Source organism: Canis lupus, chromosome 19, assembly GCF_048164855.1.
Source record: "Canis lupus baileyi chromosome 19, mCanLup2.hap1, whole genome shotgun sequence".
In the NCBI taxonomy this organism is placed as follows: Eukaryota; Metazoa; Chordata; class Mammalia; order Carnivora; family Canidae; genus Canis; species Canis lupus.
The window spans coordinates 33,124,856-33,146,739 of record NC_132856.1 but is presented as its reverse complement, the minus strand read 5'-3'; the positions used below and the strand labels follow the sequence as shown (position 1 = coordinate 33,146,739).

Below are 21,884 nucleotides of genomic sequence, written 5' to 3'. Positions count from 1 at the left end.
TTGCATAATTGATTACTTTTTAGGAAACTGTCCTGATTGTTGTCAATTTTTTGAAAATAGGTGACAGGATGCCTGGGTGGCTCAGTGGTTGGGCATCTGCCTTTGGCTCGGAGAGTGATCCTCCATCTGGGGAATTCCATATCGGGCTCCCCATAGGGAGCATGTTTTTTCTTCTGCCTGTATCTCTGCCTCTCTTTCTGTCTCTCATGAATAAATAAATAAAAATCTTTAAAAAAAGAAGAAAGTAGATGATAACATACTTATAATTAGTTTCAAAAACGGGACTAAGAGTTTCTGAAACTTTTTTTTTTTATAAGATGCTCATGCATTTTGCATGGTGCCCTCCACAGGTGGTCTGGAATCAGCCTTTCTTATGCAAAGCTGTTTATGAACTACCTTTTATACTCATTGCTCTGTCAGAGCTAGTGTGCAGAGTTCTTCAGAGTGACTTATGGTAGCCTTCACTTACTAATAAGGATAGCAAGTGGTTCTATATAGATCAGCTTTAATTGCTTGTAAACTCTATATTGATGTTAATGCATGTGTTCAAACTTGTAACAAGAAAGGCAAGGCATTTTCATACTTGCTTTTCCTTTGCACAATACTTTGGGCTTCCCTTTATTGAAACTTTCAGAGCTATTGCATATGGGCTGAAATATAATTGGTTTTCAGATTTTACTGAAAGCTTCAGAAATTTGCTTGATTAATTTATTCAACAAATATTTAGGAAGTATTTGTCACATTTAGGCAAAGCTCCCAGAAAGCCAAAAGAATGGGGTATCAGATGCCCACGCAGATATTAAGTAAATACAGCATCAAAGATCTTCAGTTTTCCTTGCCACCATGTTCACTTAATTCAGAGGGACAAAACTTCCATATGGAAATAAGTTCCACGTTGGAAAATCTCTTTCTTTTGTAATTTAATAAAACGTCAGCAAGTGAGGTCATTGCTATGAACTCCTCATTAGAGGAGGAAACCAGAAACTCTGAGATTATCCCCAAAGAATTAGAAGAGATGGCTAGACTTTTATCTGAATGTTAGTTTTGCATTTTGACCAGAAGGGTGCACTGTTGTATCTTATTTATGGCTTGGGGTGGTGGTGGGAGGGGGGCGAAGAAAAAGAAAACAATGTTCTTTTCAACTAACTTAACTCATATATCTTTGTAATTTGTGTTTTCTTTTGAATTTTGTTAGCATTCTAGTTTCAATTCTTGACTTCCTAGGTTCTTCAGTCCTTTCTTGAAGGCTCTCAGAGAATGGTACCAGCGTACCAAAAACCTGACTCAGCAACATTGTTTTACTGGTTCTGGTTTTCTCTCCTCTGAAGGAGGAATTTATTACCTTTGTTACAGATGGGACAGGTTTGGCTGTAGATGCTTCCAGATGTAACTCTCTGGAATGTTCCCAACCTTGACATCTGGGGTTCAGCTAGCTCATTCTCAACTTTCTTTCCTGCTTTCCTGGGCTGAGGTTATTGTTATGGAGGTTAATTATACTCCGGCACTGATGAGAAAGACATAGTCATCTTCTAGATGTCATTTAGGCATCCCAAATTGGTACTGTTGGGATATTCGATTTTCATAAGAAAACATGTATTTGCTCTGTCCCTCCTAACTAGCTCTTAAAAAAAAAAAACCCACACAAGTAACATAACAACAAAAAATCCTTTATTCTGAAAGCTTATTGCTAATGAATCATTTTAGGTAGACCATGCAAGAAAATAGCAGGACACACATGAATATTTTTTTCTGAAACTTCTTTGGAGATAGCTATTTTGGTCATAGTTGCATGTAGAGAGAAATGCATGCCTGATCTCAGATTTCTCAAGCATGGAATTGGCATGATAGACTGCTGGCAGTATATTTCTAGTTCTTTGTTAATGACATTATCTCATAGTTCTTCCAAGAAATTTTTTTTCAAGTATACACTATCATGACTTTTAGCTAATAACATCTGCAAATATGAAGTGATTGCCTTTTAAATAAGTAAGCACAAAGGAAATGGTAGTATCAAGCCACGGGGATAATATATGGTCCACCATAATCATACTTGTGTTTAAAATGTAAAGAAAAAGATTGGAAGAAAATATATCTAAATGAACAATGCAGTTGCCTTTGGGTAGGGAGATTTCTTTTTGCCTTTTGATACTTATGTAATGTTCAAGTTATCTGTGTGAGAATATGCTACATTTATAATTAGAAAAAAGGAAGAAAAATAATCTTGTCCTGTACAAACTAAAATAGTCAAAGCAAGTTAATAGGAAGCTTTCTACCAACATCTTGTTGCAAATACCAGATTTTAACATTTAAAAGCAAAAGTTTTAAAATGTAAATGGTCATATGCATTTATGGATCCAACATTTAAAAATCAGCTTAAAGTAAAACATGTCTAATTTCTATGGGATGCTTTGCTATGTACATGTGCATATTGATTTAATACCTGAAGTTTCCATTTTCATAGGAGCCTCCATTCCAATTCAGTATTCTATAAACACAGCCAAAGCACTGACACCTATCTGTCTACAATTTAAAAAATACAGCTAGTATCACTCTTCTTTTGTTGTTTCTTTTTCTCTTTTTGGATTGGCCAGCTCTTGGACTAAATTAACCCAATCAACTGATGACCTTATGTCATGTAAGCACAACTCAATTAACTGCAAATATTTAAACCTATTAATGATCAATCAGAGTCTCTTTAACGCTCTAGCTTCTGTTTCAGCTCTCTTTGGTTTAATATTTTAGGGCAAATGCAAGAAGTTGAGTCTACAGCTGGACAAGAGCAGTAACCCTTATTATTGGGATGGTTGCTACCAGATGGATGGTACAAGTTTGATTTCTGCCTACGTGGATCTACTAACTAGGCTCTTCTCATCTGGGACTTGGGTGAGGTGAGGGAGGCATTTTGGGATAACATTCTTATGGATAACTCTAGGAATAATTAATCCATGAGTATTTTTCATAAGACTTTCTTAAGACTTTTATATGTGTCCATGGGTCAGGCATTGGTGTTCAGACTCCATTGGAGATGTAATCATAGAATATGAACCAGAGGAGTAAAAATTCAAAATGATGGAATGCACAATTAGCACATCATAGTATTTCCTGTATTTTTACAAAACTCCAATATACCACTAATATATGTGTGTTTAACTAGAAAATAATTATATATAGCTGGAGTTTTGATCTTTTTTAGCCCTAACAAATATGAGGGATATGAAACTCTTTCATCAAAGGCAGTAAACCACTATGGCAGTGTTTCTCCCCATCACTTAGTAGGAGGTGGGGGAGGAGTAGGCATATCAGACTTTCCAGTGGGATGTGGTTTGTGTTAAAAAAAAAAAAAAGCATACCCTTCTTCACCTTCGAGTTGAAAATCCTGAGTAATGAGCATTATGGTGCCTCATCTATAGTATATAATTTTTATAATATGTGTATAATACTTAGCTTATCCTTACTAGATAGCAAGCAAAGAGGCACCTACTTGTTCATTTATTTCCTACTTCATTTCACAAAGGCTATGAGATGGTTATTTTAGTCATCTTTCTAGATTTCTAGCCTTAGCACCAAACCTTGCAAACAATTGACGTTTGATGAGTATTTTAGAAATGATATTTGAAATCTGTTAATGAGTTAGAAGTTTACTAGAATAAAGAAAAGCTTTTGAAGTTCAAAGACATTTGAGGCATGAATTCATGTGTGAACCAATAGATGTTGAGTTGAGTAGTTACATGAGTTTGAGGCTCATGGTACAGGGCAAATTGTGTATAAGAACTGTCCCGGCTGACCTCACATACCAACCACTGAAGATAGAAACATCATCATTGTTTGTGAGCACAGTTTATTTCACTTCATTTAGACTAATTGTAATAAACATTTAAAAATCCTCATTGATTAGCTCCAAAATCTGATTCAGCTTAGAGAAAGATTTGGTTGATTTTTTTTTTCTCTTGAAAAAGTGTTCCATTTTCTTGGTTCTTCACATGTTTGCTAATTTTGAATTGTGTCCTAAATATTATTTGTTAAGTTGTGGGGGGCTCTGTATTATATTATTTAACTCACATGACTATTGCCTCTTTTGTTTTAGTAGACAGTTATGTTGACTAGTCTTGCAAATCTTGTTTCTTGCAGTGGTAGCTTAGACCTCAGTTCAGATGTTTTGTCACTAGCTGAGCTGCTTTGAGCTTGTTCCATGAATGTATGGTTCAGGGGTCAGTTAGAAATATAGGTCAGGAATTTGACAGTTCTTTCTCTGGCTTTTTCCCTTCCAGGATTTCCCCACTACCTTCAGCATTCAAGTTTTCCCCAACTTTGTCTTTCTGGTTCTCAAGACAGAGATTTGGCAATTTTCCCAATCGCACCCTTTACCCTGCTCACTTACCTGCTGGTGTCAGCTACACTTAGCTCTAGGATAAAGGCATATAGTATTTTTGTATTCTATTCTCCTCATTCTCCATGCCCTGAAGATTGGTGCTCTTTATAGTATATCCCGGTGTTACTTTGTGAGTGTTTGTGTGTAGGGAAGTTCTTGAGCAGTCTCTTAGTCTTTCATTCCCAGAAGCACAAGTCTTTTTACTTGACTTTAAAAGCATTATTATGGCAACACATATTCACTTTAGAAAAATAAATTTTAATCTTTCCACTTGTAGATAATCACTGTTGATATTTTGAGGTACATACTTCCATTCTTTGTGCTTCAGAATATATATATACATATATACATACATACATAAATATATATATATATATAAATACATATAAACACAGAAGGACATAAACATATATTCAATGGGATCACACTGTTTGGTAACCTGATATCCTTATTTAACATACCATATATGTCTTTCCATGTGTATAAATACACATTTATACTTCTTATTTTATGGTTGCTTTGTTTTTTATTTTATGGGTGTATAATTTATGTACCTAATCTCTTTTTGTTAGGTGCTTGGGCTATTTCCAATTTTTCATTATTATAAAAATTATTTTAGGCAAACATCCATGTTCACATGATTATATACATTATAATTATTAATTGAATGAACTGTTTTATTAGAATACATTTCTAGTAATGATGTTTTTCATCAAAGGTACATACATTTTTAAGCATTTAAATGCAGGTAAACAAATCATCCCTCATAAAGATTGTACTAATTTATCTACTGCAGTATTTGTAGTAGGCTGAACAATAGCCCTCATAAGTATCCAAAGTCCTAATCTTTGGAACCTGTAATATTACTTTATTTGGGAAAATGTTCTTTGCAGATGTGACTAAGTAAAGATCCTGAGATGGAGACGTTTTCCTGGATTATTCAGGCGGACTCCAAATGCAGTTACAAGTGTCCTTATAAGAGAGAGGTAGCAGAAAATCACAGACAGAAGAGGCGAAGACAACACGACCATGGAAGTGAAGATTGGCGTGAAGTGGTCACAAGCCAAGGAATGCTGACAACCACCAGAAGCTGGAAGAGGAAAATAATGGGTTCTCTCTAGAGCCTAAGGGGGACTACATGTCTGCCAACATCTTGATTTCAACCCAGTGATACTGATTTTGGACATCTGGCTGCTAGAACTCTGACAGAATAGATTTCTGTTGTGGTAAGCCACTCAGTTTTGGTGATTTGTTTCAGCAGCCACAGGAAACCAATGTAGTGAATGAGAATGAATAGTTACTCCTCTTTTATGGAAATCCTTGATAGCCTTTGAATGAAATCAAATGAAATGAAATCGGACTTTCTGATTTCATGATTCTTTGAATATTGAAAAATTCATTTTTTTTGCCTACTTTAAATCCTTGTTTTTGCATTTAGTTACTGATGAAACAGCCAACTTGAGCTTATTTCTTTTTTAAATGAAATACCTGTTTTCACAATTCTCTCTCTGATATAAGAATCTAATAAGGGTAGCCTAAAAGTAAAGAGATTGAACTTAAGTTATTTCTGTTCTATGTACATTGTTCTGTGATATTTATCAGTCTTTATAAAGTTCACACCATTTCAGTCATAAGGAAATTTCTGGAAACAAGTGTTTTCTCTTTTCAGGAGTGTGGATATAAGCTTCTGGAAGGTTGTAAAATACTTAAATAATTTGCATCTATTTTTATCTTCTAAACATTTTGAAAGATTCATCCAAGCAGAAAAGAACCAAATAATTTTAAGATGGTTTAAAAAACTGTTTTCCACTGGAAACTAGTAAATTATTTCTCTCTCACACATTCTTTTTCTCTCTTTATGGCACACACATATACACCACACACATATATATACACCACACACACACACACACATATACCATACACACACATACACATTGCAAATACACAAATGGGATTACATGCTTTGTACTTTAAGAATGTAGTATTTTATGCTTTGCTTTAAAAATGTAGTATTTTCTTTTTTGCTTGGCTTCCTCCTCCTTCTTACCTTTCTCCCATCCTCTTGTCCCACATCACCAAACTTCTATCCAGGGAACCTATGTTAACAACCTGGTACATACCCTCTTGTATTATTTTCTGTGGCCATAGAGTTATGAACAAACATGGTTTCTAGGTCATAATCCCATAAAAATGGGATTATGTTATTATATAATACTTTGTGTAATGTCAAAAGGTTATTTAACAATACACATGAATATTCTAAGTGTATTGGCTTCGCTCTAATTCATTCTTTTTGATAGAGACATAATAGTCATTAGTGTGACTTGACCAGAGTTTAACTTCCTGTTATTGAAGGGCACCACTTACTCTGTAGTATTTTGCTATTTCAAATAGTGCTGTTATAAATATTCTTGTAAATACTTTTTTATTTTGGATATTAGTGCTTTTATACTTTAAGAATTTATTAGGGGAGATTCTGAGGTACAGGATTATTAGCTCAAAGGCTATAGGTATTTTAGTTTTAATAAATGCTGCCACACTGTTTCCAAAAGGACCATACCAATTCATATTTTCATTAGCAACATAGAAGATCCATTTTCTTTCATCCTTACAACCAATGGACATTATTACTCTTTAATTTTTGCCTTTCCACTAGGTAGAAAATATTTTATTGATTATTGGTTTTTTCCTTACTTTTAATGAGGTTGAATATCTTTTTTACATGTTTGTGGTCATTTAGGTTTGTTCCTTCATATTCCTTGACTATTTTTCTATTAGAATATTTATTTTTCCTGTTAATTTAATTTTCTTATGGCATTTTATTAGTTGGTTAATCAGCAAAAAAACAGAGCAAAAACAAAACAAAACAAAAAAACACATCCAAATAATGAGGTTGTGATGAAATTTACAGATGTATGTATGTATTTCCTGTTAATTTTTAAAAAATACTTCTGTATTATAGATATTAACCCTCCAAGTTCTTATTTCTATTGGGAATATATCCTCAGACCCACATATGTTTTTGTGGACTTTGTTTGTATCTTTTTCCATACAAATGTTTAACAATTATCTGTAGTGTAGGTTCATCTATATTTTTTTTGTTATCTCTGGGGTTTTCTGTCTTTATTATAAAGGTTTTCTGTACTTTCTAGATTATACATGTAGTCTAGATTTATTATGTTTTATTTTTATGGTTTAATCTGTAGTCTAGATTTATTATGTTTTATTTTTTATGGTTTAATCTTTATCTGAGATTTATTTTTGTTTAAGGTACAAGAGAGAGGGTCGCCTATATTTTCTCCCAGATGAATAACCAACTTGGTCTACATGGCTTAAACCATTCATTCTTTTTTAGCTGAATTGAAATAAAATTTCTGATATATAATCCTCAAATTTAGAGAGATCTGTTTGTGGATTCTCTGTTTGTTATACTGACCACCCAGTGGATATTTTGGTGCCATTATGATTAATTTGATCACAGTAGAATATGAAAGTTCTAATATCTGATAAGAGATGTCATCTTCTATTCTTCATCTTTTTCTTAGTTCCTTTGGGGCCCTTTATTGCCATCTTAGATCTAAACTTTATTTATTTATTTATTATTTTTTTAAATTTATTTTTATTTATTTATGATAGTCACACACAGAGAGAGAGAGAGAGGCAGAGACACAGGCAGAGGGAGAAGCAGGCTCCATGCACCGGAAGCCCGATGTGGGATTCGATCCCGGGTCTCCAGATCGCGCCCTGGGCCAAAGGCAGGCGCCAAACCGCTGCGCCACCCAAGGATCCCAGATCTAAACTTTAATATAAATGAATCTAATTCTTAGAAGTCTCTTACCCCAGTTTTAATTGTATTAATTTCAAATATTAATTTTTAGATTTTTTTGGTGATTTTGAAATCTTCCCATTCAAGAACATCACATACTTTTGCATTTATTCAGAAAGATGTTGAGTTCTGTTTATGTATATGGTATTCAGCTCTTTTCATAGTTTTTCCTTAAATTTAGTAATAGTTTACCAGAGTCTCTTGAGTTTGCAAGGCACAGAATCCTACAATCAACCAAAAAAAGATAGTATTTCTTTTTTCCCCAATATCTATGCCTATTATTTTATTTTCTTGCTCCGTTTTATTTTTTCAAATTGTCAAGTTACTATTACATACCAAAGATGATAACAGGTGTCTCAGTACAGCTCCCAACTTAAATTAAATAGGGTTTAGTATTTCATAATTTAGAATACTATTTTTTAGTCATTGGTAAATAAACTTTATTATATTTAAGTCATTGATGTCTATTTTTTTTTTTTTTATTTAGGTTTTACGTCAGCAATAGTGGCTTAGTTTTATTTAAGGCCCTTAGTTTCATCTAAGGCTCTTTCAACAAAATCATTTGATTTTTTCCCTTTAATTATATGATGAATTTATAATTATAGATTTCCTGATATTAAGCCACTCTTGCATTCCTAGAATATACCTTAGTTGATCACATGGTATTATTATTCTTTGCTGCATTGTTGGATTACATTACATTACAATATGTTCTTTCACAGATTTTATCCTACAGTTTTCTATTATGTGATTTGCAAAGCTCTTCTTTAAAAATATCTGTTAAAAATGTTGTGTTAAAGATTTTGTTAGTTAAGTATGGAGTGAAATTTTTTAATGCAAATATTCATTCAACAAATATTCATCAAGCTCAATTCTATACCACACCCTTTTCTAGGTGCTGATGATATAGCAAGTCAATAGCACAGATATATAACTTTGTTTGTGGGGCTTATATTTTAATGAAATAAAGATGTTCACTGAGAAATAAATATCTTATAAATTTATTATTTCATTTAATTCTTCTACCTATACTTATTTTGTGCAGCAGATCTGTTCAACTCTGGAAAGATTTCCACTGTTATTTGTATTTACCAAGCTCTGCTTCATTTGTAATATTTTTGCCTTTTTTGGTTTTGTGTTTTTTGATGCCTATAGATTTATAACTGTTGGATTATTTTAATAAGTTGTAAAACATGTTATTCTCTTAGATTAGTCTTTAGTAATATTAATATCGCTGCTGCTTTTCCTTTTGTTTGCTTGTTAATCTAATATAAAGTAATTTTATTTTTTGTATATTTTTTATTGGATTTCGATTTGCCACATATAGCATAGCACCCAGTGCTCATCCCAACAAGTGCCCCCCTCAGTGCCTGTCACCCAGTCACCCCAACCCCCCACCCACCTCCCTTTCTACTACCCCTTGTTTGTTTCCCAGAGTTTGGAGTCTTTCATGTTCTATCACCCTCACTGATATTTCCCACTCATTTTCTCTCCTCTCCCCTTTATTCCGTTTCACTATTTTTTATATTCCCCAAGTGAATGAGATCATATAATGTTTGTCCTTCTCCAATTGACTTACTTCACTCAGCATAATACCCTCCATTTCCATCCACGTTGAAGCAAATGGTGGGTATTTGTCGTTTCTAATGGCTGAGTAATATTCCATTATATACATAGACCACAGCTTCTTTATCCATTCATCTTTCAATGGACACCAAGGCTCCTTCCACAGTTTGGCTATTGTGGACATTGCCGCTATAAACATTGGGGTGCAGGTATCCTGGCGTTTCACTGCATCTGTATCTTTGGGGTAAATCCCCAGCAGTGCAATTGCAGGGTCGTAGGGTAACTCTATTTTTAATTCTTTGAGGAATTTCCACACGGTTTTCCAGAGTGGCTGCACCAGTTCACATTCCCACCCACAGTGCAAGAGGATTCGCCTTTCTCCACATCCTCTCCAACATTTGTTGTTTCCTGTCTTGTTAATTTTCCCCATTCTCACTGGTGTGAGGTGGTATCTCATTGTGGTTTTGAATTGTATTTCCCTGATGGCAAGGGATGAAGAGCACTTTCTCATGTGCTTGTAGGCCATGTCAGTGTCTTCTTTGGTGAAATTTCTGTTCATGTCTTTTGCCCATTTCATGATTGGATTGTTTGTTTCTTTGATGTTGAGTTTAATAAGTTCTTTACAGATCTCGGATACTAGCCCTTTATCTGATATGTCATTTGCAAATATCTTCTCCCATTCTGTAGGTTGTCTTTTCGTTTTGTTGACTGTATCCTTTGCTGTGCAAAAGCTTCTTATCTTGATGAAGTCCCAATAGTTCATTTTTGCTTTTCTTTCTTTTGCCTTCGTGGATGTATCTTGCAAGAAGTTACTGTGGCTGAGTTCAAAAAGGGTGTTGCCTGTGTTCTCCTCTAGGATTTTGATGGATTCGTGTCTCACATTTAGGTCTTTCATCCATTTTGAGTTTATCTTTGTACGTGGTGTAAGAGAATGGTCCAGTTTCATTCTTCTGCATGTGGATGTCCAATTTTCCCAGCACCATTTATTGAAGAGACTGTCCATTTTCCAGTGGATAGTCTTTCCTGGTGTGTCGAATATTAGTTGACCATATTGTTGAGGGCCCATTTCTGGCTTCTCTATTCTGTTCCATTGATCTATGTGTCTGTTTTTGTGCCAGTACCACACTGTTTTGATGATCACAGCTTTGTAGTACAACTTGAAATCCGGCATTGTGATGCCCCCGACTCTAGTTTTCTTTTTCAATATTCCCCTGGCTACTCGGGGTCTTTTCTGATTCGACAGAAATCTTTTGATGATTTGTTCCAACTCTCTGAAGAAAGTCCATGGTATTTTGATAGGGATTGCATTAAACGTGTAAATTGCCCTGGGTAGCATTGACATTTTCACAATATTAATTCTTCCAATCCACGAGCATGGAATTTTTTTCCATCTCTTTGTGCTTTCCTCAGTTTCTTTCAGAAGTGTTCTGTAGTTTTTAGGGTAAAGATCCTTTATCTCTTTGGTTAGGTTTATTCCTAGGTAACTTATGGTTTTGACTGCAATTGTAAATGGGATTGACTCCTTAATTTCTCTTTCTTCAGTCTCATTGTTAGTGTATAGAAATACCACTGATTTCTGGGCATTGATTTTGTATCCTACCACACTGCCGAATTGCTGTATGAGTTCTAGCAATCTTGAGGTGAGTCTTTTGGGTTTTCTATGTACAGTATCATGTCATCTGCAAGGAGGGAGAGTTTGACTTCTTCTTTGCCAATTTGAATGCCTTTGATTTCTTTTTGTTGTCTGATTGCTGAGGCTAGGACTTCTAGTACTATGTTGAATAGCAGTGGTGAAAGTGGACATCCCTGCTGTGTTCCTGATTTTAGTGGAAAAGCTCCCAGTGTTTCCCCATTGATAATGATATTTGCTGTGGGCTTTCATAGATGGCTTTAAGATGTTGAGGAATGTTCCCTCTATCCCTACACTCTGAAGAGTTTTGATCAGGAATGGGTTCTGTATTTTGTCAAATACTTTCTCTGCATCTATTGAGAGGATCATATAGTTCTTGTTTTTTCTCTTGTTGATATGATCTATCACATTGATTGCTTTACGAGTGTTGAACTAGCCTTGCATCCTGGGGATAAATCCCACTTGGTCATGGTGAATAATCTTCTTCATGTACTGTTGGACCCTATTGGCTAGTATCTTGTTAAGAGTTTTTGCATCTGTGTTTATCAAGGATATTGGTCTATATTTCTCCTTTTTTGTGGGGTCTTTGTCTGGTTTTGGAATTAAGGTGATGCTGGCCTCATAAAACGAGTTTGGAAGTATCCCATCCCATTCTATCTTTCAGAACAGCTTTAGTAGAATTGGTATTGTTTCTTCTTTAAATGTTTGATAGAATTCCCCTGGGAAGCCATCTGGCCCTAGACTTTTGTGTCTTGGGAAGTTTTTGATGACTGCTTCAATTTCCTCCCTGGTTATTGGCCTGTTGAGGTTTTCTATTTCTTCCTGTTGCAGTTTTGGTAGTTTGTGGTTTTCCAGAAATGCATTCATTTCTTCTAGATTGCCTAATTTATTGGCATATAGCTGTTCATAATATGTTTTTAAAATCGTTTGTATTTCCTTGGTATTGGTGGTGATATCTCCTTTTTCTATTGTGATTTTATTAATTTGAGTCTTTTTGTTTTTAATAAGGCTGGGTAATGGTTTATCTATCTTATTAATTCTTTCAAAGAACCAACTCTTGGTTTTGTTGATCTCTTCTACAGTTCTTCTGGTCTCTATTTCATTGAGTTCTGCTTGAATATTTATTAACTCTCTTCTTCTGCTTGGTGTAGGTTTTATTTGCTGTTCTTTCTCCAGTTCCTTTAGGTGCAAGGTTAGCTTGTGTATTTGAGGTTTTTTTCCAATTTTTTGAGGGTAGCTTGTATTGCGATGTATTTCCCTCTCAGGACTACTTTTGCTGTATCCCAAAGATTTTGAATGGTTGTATCTTCATTCTCTTAGTTTCCATGAATCTTTTTAATTCTTCTCTAATTTCTTGGTTGACCCTTTCATCTTTTAGCAGGATGCTCTATAACCTCCATGTGTTTGAGTTTCTTCCAAATTTCTTCTTGTGATTAAGTTCAAGTTTCAAAGCATTATGGTCTGAAAATATGTAGGGGACAATCCCAATCTTTTGATATCAGTTTATACCTGATTTGTGACCCAGTATGTGGTCTATTCTGGAGAAAGTTCCATGTGCACTTGAGAAGAATCTGTATTCATTTGTGTTTGGATGTAAAGTTCTGTAAATATCTGTGAAATCCATCTGGTCCAGTGTATCATTTAAAGCTCTTGTTTCTTTGGTGATGTTGTGCTTAGAAATTCTGTCATTTGCAGAAAGTGGCATGTTGAAGTCTCCCAGTATTAGTGTATTATTATCTAATTATGTCTTTACTTTGGTTATTAATTGATTGATATACATGGCAGCTCCCACATTAGGGGCATAAATATTCCTGATTGTTAGTTCCTCTTGTTGGATATATCCTTTTTGTATGATATAGTATCCCTCTTCATCTCTTGCTACATTCTTTGGAATAAACTTTAATTTATCTCATGTGAGGATCGCTACCCCTGCTTTCTTTTGAGGACCATTTGAATGGTAAATGGTTCTCCAACCTTTCATTTTCAGGCTGTAGTTGCCCTGGATCTAAAATGAATCTCTTGTAGACAGCAAATAGATGGGTCTTCCTTTTTTAAAATATTTTATTTATTTATTCATGAGAGACACGGCGGGGGGGAGAGGCAGAGTACACAGGCAGAGGGAGAAGCAGGCTCCATGAAGGGAGTCCGACATGGGACTCAATCCTTAGTCTCTAGGATCAGGCCATGGACTGAAGGCAGTGCTAAACTGTTAAGCCACCTGGGCTGCCTGGGTCTTGCTTTTTTATCCAGTCTCAAGCTCTATGTCTTTTGATGCGATCATTAAGTCCATTCATGTTCAGACTTACTATTGAAAGATATGAATTTAGTGTCATCATAATACCTATTCAATCCCTGTTTTTGTGGATTATTTCTTTGGGCATCCTCTTTCTTTTACAGAGTCCCTCTTAATATTTCTTGGAGAGCCGGTTTGGTGGTCACATATTCTTTCAGTTTCTGCCTATCTTGGAAGCTCTTAATCACTCCTATTCTGAATGAGAGCCTTGCTGGATAAAGTATTCTTGGCTGCATATTCTTCTCATTTAGCACCCTGAGTATATCCTGCCAGCCCTTTCTGGCCTGCCAGGTCTCTGTGGAGAGGTCTGCTGTTATTCTAATATTTCTCCCCATATAAGTTAAGGGTCTCTCGTCCCTTGCTGTTTTAAGGATTTTCTCTTTATCTTTGGAATTTGCAATTTTCACTATTAAACGTCGAGGTGTTGAATGGTTTTTATTGATTTTAAGGGGGGACCTCTCTATCTCCTGGATCTAAATGCCTGTTTCCCTCCACAAATTAGGGAAGTTCTCAATTATGATTTGTTCAAATATGCTGTCTGGTCCTCTGTCCCTTTTGGTGACCTCTGGAACCGCAATTAAATGTAGATTTTTCCTTATGAGGCTGTCATTTATTTCCCTTAACGTTTCCTCGTGGTCTTTTAATTGTTTTTCTCTTTTTTCCTCAGCTTCCTTCCTTACCATTAACTTGTCTTCTATGTCACTCACTCTTTCTTCTACCTTATTAACCCTTGTCATTAGGACCTCCAGTTTGGATTGCATCTCATTTAATTGATTTTTAATTTTGATCTGATTACATCTAAATTCTGCAGTCATGAAGTCTCTTGAATCCTTTATGCTTTTTTCCAGAGCCACCAGTAGCTTTATAATTGTGCTTCTGAATTGGCTTTCTGACATCGAATTGTAATCCAAATTCTATAACTCTGTGGCAGACAGTACTATTTCTGATTCTTTCTTTTGTGATGAGTTTTTCTTTCTAGTCATTTTGCTCAGTGCAGAGTGGCTAAAAATGAGCTGTACTTGTTAGAAGTGCAAACTCTTCTCTCTGTAGCATTCCAGCTGTTCTCTCTTTAAGTCTCAGGTCAAATTTGTAGGTTTTCAGGATGATTTGAAAGTTATCTAGATGAGTTGGTGGGGACAGGTGACTTGGGGACCCTACTTTTCTGCCGTCTTGCCCCCTAATATAAAGAATTTTTAACCGTGACTATTTTTTTTTAATTTGGGTGAATGTAGTTGGGCTTTGTTTTTTATTGGGATATGACTATATTATTTTTATTTATTTATTTTTATTTTTTAAAAGATTTTTATTTATTTATTTATGAGAGACACACACAGAGAGAGAGAGAGAGAGAGAGAGAGAGAAAGAGGCAGAGACACAAGCAGAGGGAGAAGCAGGCTCCATGCAGGGAGCTTGACGTGGAACTCAATCCTGGATCTCTAGGATCAGGCCCTGGGCTGAAGCCGGCACTAAACTGCTGAGCCACCTGGGCTGGCCTTGACTATCTTATTTTTAATGTGAGAATTTGGTTCTTTCCTATTTAGTATTATGACTATATAGTTGATTTTATTTCTTTTATGCATTTATTTATTCATTTATTCAGCAAACATATGTCAGGTGCCTCCTATGTGGCAATGTTCTAGGGATTCAACAATGAATACAACAATGAATACAATAGAAGAAATTCCAAACCCATAACATTACATTGTAGTTGGAGGGGCAAGCTAAAATGTAATAAAAATCAGTAAAATATTGAGTATATTAGAAGGTGATAGAAGTTATGCAGAAAAAAATAAAACAGAATAGGTTATAGACAATATTAGGAAGTTTAGAATTTTAGATAGAGTGGACAGGGTGGGACTCACAGAGAAAAGAATTGAAGAAGATGAAGTGAATCAAGTGAGATCTGAGAGAATAGTTGTCTAGGCAGAAGGAATGGCTTTGCACAAGATTTTAGTGTGTCTGGCATGTTCAAGTTACACATAGATGGCTAATGTGGTGGGTTTGTTGGAGAAGGAGGTGAAAGGAAGACAAGTGAGAGAGAAGCTTGATTATTATTTAAAGGCTTATCTAAATGAATTAAAAGCCATTGACAATTAAAAAATGTATTTAATCACATTTATTGAGGTACCAAAGTTATCAAGATATATACAATTTTTATTACCCAGAAAGTTCCTTTGTGCCCATCTTAGTAACCATCTCCTATGTCTGGTTCCAGGCAACCACTAAATTTTTTTTTTTTTTTGTCACTAAAGATTAGATTTGACTCTTCTAGATCTTTATACCAATGGAATCATATGGTACCCTTAGGAATCTGGCTTCTTTTGCTTGGCACCATTTTTAAATAAGATTTATTTATTTATTTTTAGAGAGAGAGAGAGAGAGGAGGGCCAGAGGGAGAGGTAGAAAATCCCAAGAAGACTACCTGCTGATCATGGAGCCTGATGTGGGGCTGGATCTCACAACCTTGAGATTGTGACCCAAAATCAAAAGTCAGAGGCTTAACCAACTATACCACCCAGGTACCCCAGCATAATAATGTTTTGAGATTTCCTGTGTTGTGTGTATTAGTAGTTATTTTTTTAGTGCTGAGTAGTTTTTTTTTTTTTTGTATCAATATATCTTAGTTTAATTAGCCATTCACTGGGTGTAATGAACATTTGGATTGTTTCCAGTTTTTGACTGTTATGAATAAAGCGGTCATAAGCATGCATATACAAGTCTTTGTGTGGACATATGTTTTCATTTTTCTTGAATAAATTTCTAGGAGTAGAATGGCTGGGTCATATAGTAAAAAAATTTTGTATGTGCCAAACTATTTTTTTTTAATTTTTATTTATTTATGATAGTCACAGAGAGAGAGAGAGAGAGAGAGAGAGGCAGAGACATAGGCAGAGGGAGAAGCAGGCTCCATGCACCGGGAGCCAGACGTGGGATTCGATCCCAGGTCTCCAGGATCGCGCCCTGGGCCAAAGGCAGGCGCCCAACCGCTGCACCACCCAGGGATCCCAAAACTATTTTTTTTTAAAGTGAACCATTTTGCATTCCTACCAGCAATGTTGGAGAGTTCCTGTTGCTCCATAGCCACTTCAACACTTGATAATGTCAGGCTTTTAAATTTTATTCAATCTAATGGATGTGGAATGGTGTCTCACTATTGTTTTAATTTGTAATGCCCTGATAATTCATGATGTTGAGCTCCTCCTCATGTACTTCTTACCTATTAATGTATCTTCCTTTGTAGAGATTGTGTTCAAATCTTTGTGTATTATTTTTAATTGGTTTGTTTGGATTCTTTTTACTGAATAGTAAGAATCCTTCTTTTATTGAGTTGTAAGAAAAAAGGACTATGGATACAAGTCGTGTGTATGTATATGTGTACATGTATATACTAATTCATAGCTAATAAAAGCCAATGTCAAAATAAATCAAATAATATGTAACACTAATATGTCAATTAGAAAATACTAATATCTGTTTTGAATTAATTTTTTAAAAATAATTTCTGGGTCAGAACAATTTCTAGGTAAGGTTATATGAGACACAGTGCTATAATTTTTAAATTCCAGACAGCAAGTTACTGTGCAACACTCATTTATGACTACATATTTTGTAACTCACAGTGCAGATGTATTACTGCAAATTATTTCATTTCAAATTTTGTCATTAACTCTCCACTGGGTACAAATGGAAGAGTTTAATTTACCTTGGCATATATCGTTCCATTCCCTTTGGTTGGCTGAAAATGCATAGCATGGCCAACATGTTATACATATAGATATTGCATGTTATAACTCATACTGTTCTTAACAGTCTCTTTTAGCTCTGTAGCTCAATTGATCTATAATTACCCTGATTATCTATCTCGCATGACCTGAATTTTCTCAAGGATGAAGTTATATGTCAGAGTCTTAAAAAGATGCATTTACCATTTTAGCTTCCTGGGGGCAATAGGAAGATTTATTTTCCCAACTGTTACTTAATTCCACCATAATATCTTCTTTACCTTGGGAAGAACAACAGTGCATTTCTTTGTGCTCAGATCAGCCTGCCAGCTGAGTCCTCCTCCTCTGTTCTTCCTCCTCCACATCCTCCTTCCTGTATTTGCTTAGTGTACAAATACTAGAAACCAACCTTTCCATCTCCTGTGAATTAGAAAATATTATCACAGCCAGGGTATTGTTGAAAATTAAATTTAACAAATAAAAGTGTAGTGAAGTTTTAAATATAAATCAGACACATCCCTAGTATTTGCTTTTAACTGCACACCTTCTAAGAAATTATATTTTTACTCCCAGCAAATTACCTAGGAGAAAAAAATGACAAGAGTAATCTATTTTTTTCACAGCTGGTTGGTTGGCCAGAGTTTCTCATCAAGGAGTACATGCTGTTTGCTCCCCAGATGGACAGCCTGGATGAGCTACAAATCCACAGAGCCTGGGACACAAGGTGGAAATTATACTGCCAGTGCTTTTCATCTTGCACAGCTCTGCACACTTGAAATTGCAAGTGGCCCATTTCCAAATGAACATCTATTGGGACAATATCCTATATCTTGTCAGAATGAGTCCCATTAAATCCTCAGCTGGAATTAGACCAAAAAGTTGCAATAATTATGGGAAACTTATTAAAAAGTTGAAGCCCTAGACTGTGACAGTGGAAACACTTAAGCCACATTAACAGTAATTGAAATCTCTGTATTTCTTTTCAATCAGTTCTTGTTGATGGCCAACCAAAGAATGCCCAAATGAGAAGGTGTGAAACCCAAACACCCAGCTTCTAAGGGGGGGTAATGTCTTTTGTTTCACTATAAAATGTAGTGTTGGAAAGGGAGTAAACTGCTCTCTTGGGAGCCAAGGCACCTGCCAGACAGCTGCCCCTTGTTCCCACCATGAGCTTGGGTCTCACCACTATGTCTACAATCAGGATGCAGGTTCACTGGCCTCTGCCTAATGTCCTGGGTCTCCTTCCCTCTCTCTCCTGCCACTCTACCCCTAGTAAGTTCTGGGTGTTATGAAAAATATTAAATAAATAGTTTTGAAACCTGGCCTAGCAAATATTTTTCTAGTAAATTTAGGCTTTATTTTGAAAGTAGAAGATATTAAAATAATCTCTTCTGTATTTTAGTCACCAGGATTACTCTACTTTCAATTTGTCCTCAGATGGAAAAGTTTGTGAAAGGAACTTTATCAAGTTAGGAGACTTTTTCAGCTTGTTTTTTAATTTTTTTTTAATATTTTCAAATTTTCAAATTTTTTATTTCAAGTTTTATTTAAACTCTAGTTAGTTAACATATAGAGTAAAACTGGTTTCAGGTGTGGAATTTAGTGATTCATTACTTACATTTAATACTCAGTGCTCATCACAAGTGCTATCCTTAATACCCATCACCCATTTAGCCCATTCCCCACCTACCACCCTCCATCCATCCTCAGTTTATTGTTTATAGTTAAGAGTCTCTTAGATTGGGACACTTGGGTGGCTTAGTTGGTTAAGTGTCTGACTCGTGGTTTTGGCTCAGGTCATGATCTCAGGGTGGTGAGATGGAGCTTCACGTGGGGCTCTGTGCTCAAGTGGAATCTGCTTAAGATTTTCTCTCTCCTTTACTCTTCACCTCCTCCCATCCATGCGTGCTTGCTGTCTCTCTCAAATGAATAAATAAGTCTGTCTTTAAACATTCTCTTATGATTTTTCAGCTTGTTTTTTGAGTCTCTTTTTTCAGTTTGTTTTCAGTGATCTTTATATTGAAGAAGCAATACACTTGATCATGTTTGGCTTATTTCTGTATTGGTGGGAGTGATTTTTTGGGCAACCTTAATTTTGATTTGTTTTGATTTTTATAGTTCAGGATGACTTAAAGAGACAATTTGGACTCGAACAGTAAAGAAAAAACCCTCAAATTTTGAGCTCATTGGAGGGTAGGCCATATGCAATGGCAACTCTGATTTACAAAATACATCTAGTGGATGTACTTGTATCTCTTTTTTTACAAAAATCCTGATGCTCAAAAAATGCTGCAAGTAGAAGGCTTTACCTTCTCTGGGGTACCAGGTTGGGTTGTGGACACCAGATGACAAGAGGAGCGGTAACAGATTGGAGTGACCCAGAATACTGGATCGATTGATGGTGGTGAGAGACTCAAAACTAGACTTTGTGTTCAGGAGTCAAAGAGGGGAACTCTAGGGAGTCCCAATTTGGGGGAGATGCAATGTGTTTGGCTACAGAGGACAGAGATGTGACTTAGGGGTGACAAGAAGGGATATCCAGATGGATTGTTGTCTCAGAACAAGGAAGAATGAGCTACTAAAGATTAGAGTGCATCCCATTTCTGTAGTGGTGTACAGGGAAGGTCTGGGCAACCATTAGTTGGAATTAAGGTGGAAGCAACATACTCAAGTCTGGATGATCAAAGTAAATAAATAACTCTAGGTCCCTTCCAATTCAAAAGTACCATGGTTTAATGAGACTCCATTTATTTTTTCAAGAAAATAAGGCATATTTTGTAATTAGTATCATCCAAATGAATACCAGTGCTCTATCAGAAAATCATTTCCTAAATACAGATTCTACTGTTACAATCTTCATAATGTTTTTCTTAGATCTTATGATATAAATTTATATGACATTAGCTGAATTTAAATTTATCATGGTTTCTGAGGTAGTAAAATTTAAGGAATTTGCTTCTAAAATGATGGATTGTGATGAAGGTGGTAATACCAGTATGTATGTATTTATGTATTTATTTATTTATTTATGAAAAAGATTGAGCTGGGGGTAGGGTGCAGAAGGAAAAGGAGAAGGAGAGAAGCAGACTCCCTGCTGAGCCCAGAGGCCCACTCAGAGTGCAGGGCTGGATTCAAGGATCTCTCTTTTTTTTAAATAAATTTATTTTTTATTGGTGTTCAATTTACCAACATACAAATAACACCCAGTGCTCATCCCGTCAAGTGTCCCCCTCAGTGCCCATCACCCATTCACCTCCACCCCCCACCCTCCTCCCCTTCCACTACCCCTAGTTCATTTCCCAGAGTTAGGAGTCTTTATGTTCTGTTTCCCTTTCTGATATTTCCCACACATTTCTTCTCCCTTCACTTATATTCCCTTTCACTATTATTTATATTCCCCACATGAATGAGAACATATAATGTTTCTCCTTCTCCGATTGAATTATTTCACTCAGCATAATACCCTCCATTTCCGTCCATGTCAAAGCAAATGGTGGGTATTTGTCATTTCTAATGGCTGAATAATATTCCATTGTATACATATACCACATCTTTATCCATTCATCTTTCGATGGACACCGAGGCTCCTTCCACAGTTTGGCTATTGTGGACATTGCTGCTAGAAACATCGGGGTGCAGGTGTCCCGGCGTTTCATTGCATCTGTATCTTTGGGGTAAATCCCCAACAGTGCAATTGCTGGGTCGTAGGGCAGGTCTATTTTTAACTCTTTGAGGAACCTCCACACAGTTTTCCAGAGTGGCTGCACCAGTTCACATTCCCACCAACAGTGTAAGAGGGTTCCCTTTTCTCCGCATCCTCTCCAACATTTGTGGTTTCCTGCCTTGTTAATTTTCCCCATTCTCACTGGTGTGAGGTGGTATCTCATTGTGGTTTTGATTTGTATTTCCCTGATGGCAAGTGATGCAGAGCATTTTCTCATGTGCATGTTGGCCATGTCAGTGTCTTCCTCTGTGAGATTTCTCTTCATGTCTTTTGCCCATTTCATGATTGGATTGTTTGTTTCTTTGGTGTTGAGTTTAATAAGTTCTTTATAGATCTTGGATACTAGCCCTTTATCTGATACGTCATTTGCAAATATCTTCTCCCATTCTGTAGGTTGTCTTTTCGTTTTGTTGACTGTATCCTTTGCTGTGAAAAAGCTTCTTATCTTGATGAAGTCCCAATAGTTCATTTTTGCTTTTGTTTCTTTTGCCTTCGTGGATGTATCTTGCAAGAAGTTACTGTGGCCAAGTTCAAAAAGGGTGTTGCCTGTGTTCTCCTCTAGGATTTTGATGGAATCTTGTCTCACATTTAGATCTTTCATCCATTTTGAGTTTATCTTTGTGTATGGTGCAAGAGAGTGGTCTAGTTTCATTCTTCTGCATGTGGATGTCCAATTTTCCCAGCACCATTTATTGAAGAGACTGTCTTTCTTCCAATGGATAGTCTTTCCTCTATCGAATATTAGTTGACC

At 35.8% G+C, this 21,884-nt stretch overlaps 1 long non-coding RNA gene across 5 annotated transcripts in view; it reads left to right on the top strand.

Moving 5' to 3' along the window:
- The window catches only part of LOC140610079 (uncharacterized), a 171,205-nt gene extending 152,473 nt beyond the window's left edge, over positions 1 to 18,732 (top strand). For 2 of the 5 annotated variants that reach the window (XR_012011860.1, XR_012011858.1), the window contains 4 exons: positions 2,743 to 2,888; positions 5,263 to 5,595; positions 16,054 to 16,206; positions 18,033 to 18,732. This is a non-coding gene — a long non-coding RNA (uncharacterized lncRNA). The remainder of the gene's footprint in view (positions 1 to 2,742; positions 2,889 to 5,262; positions 5,596 to 16,053; positions 16,207 to 18,032) is intronic. The other 3 variants (XR_012011863.1, XR_012011861.1, XR_012011859.1) reach the window with 2 other exon arrangements.
- Positions 18,733 to 21,884: the final 3,152 nt, after the last annotated feature.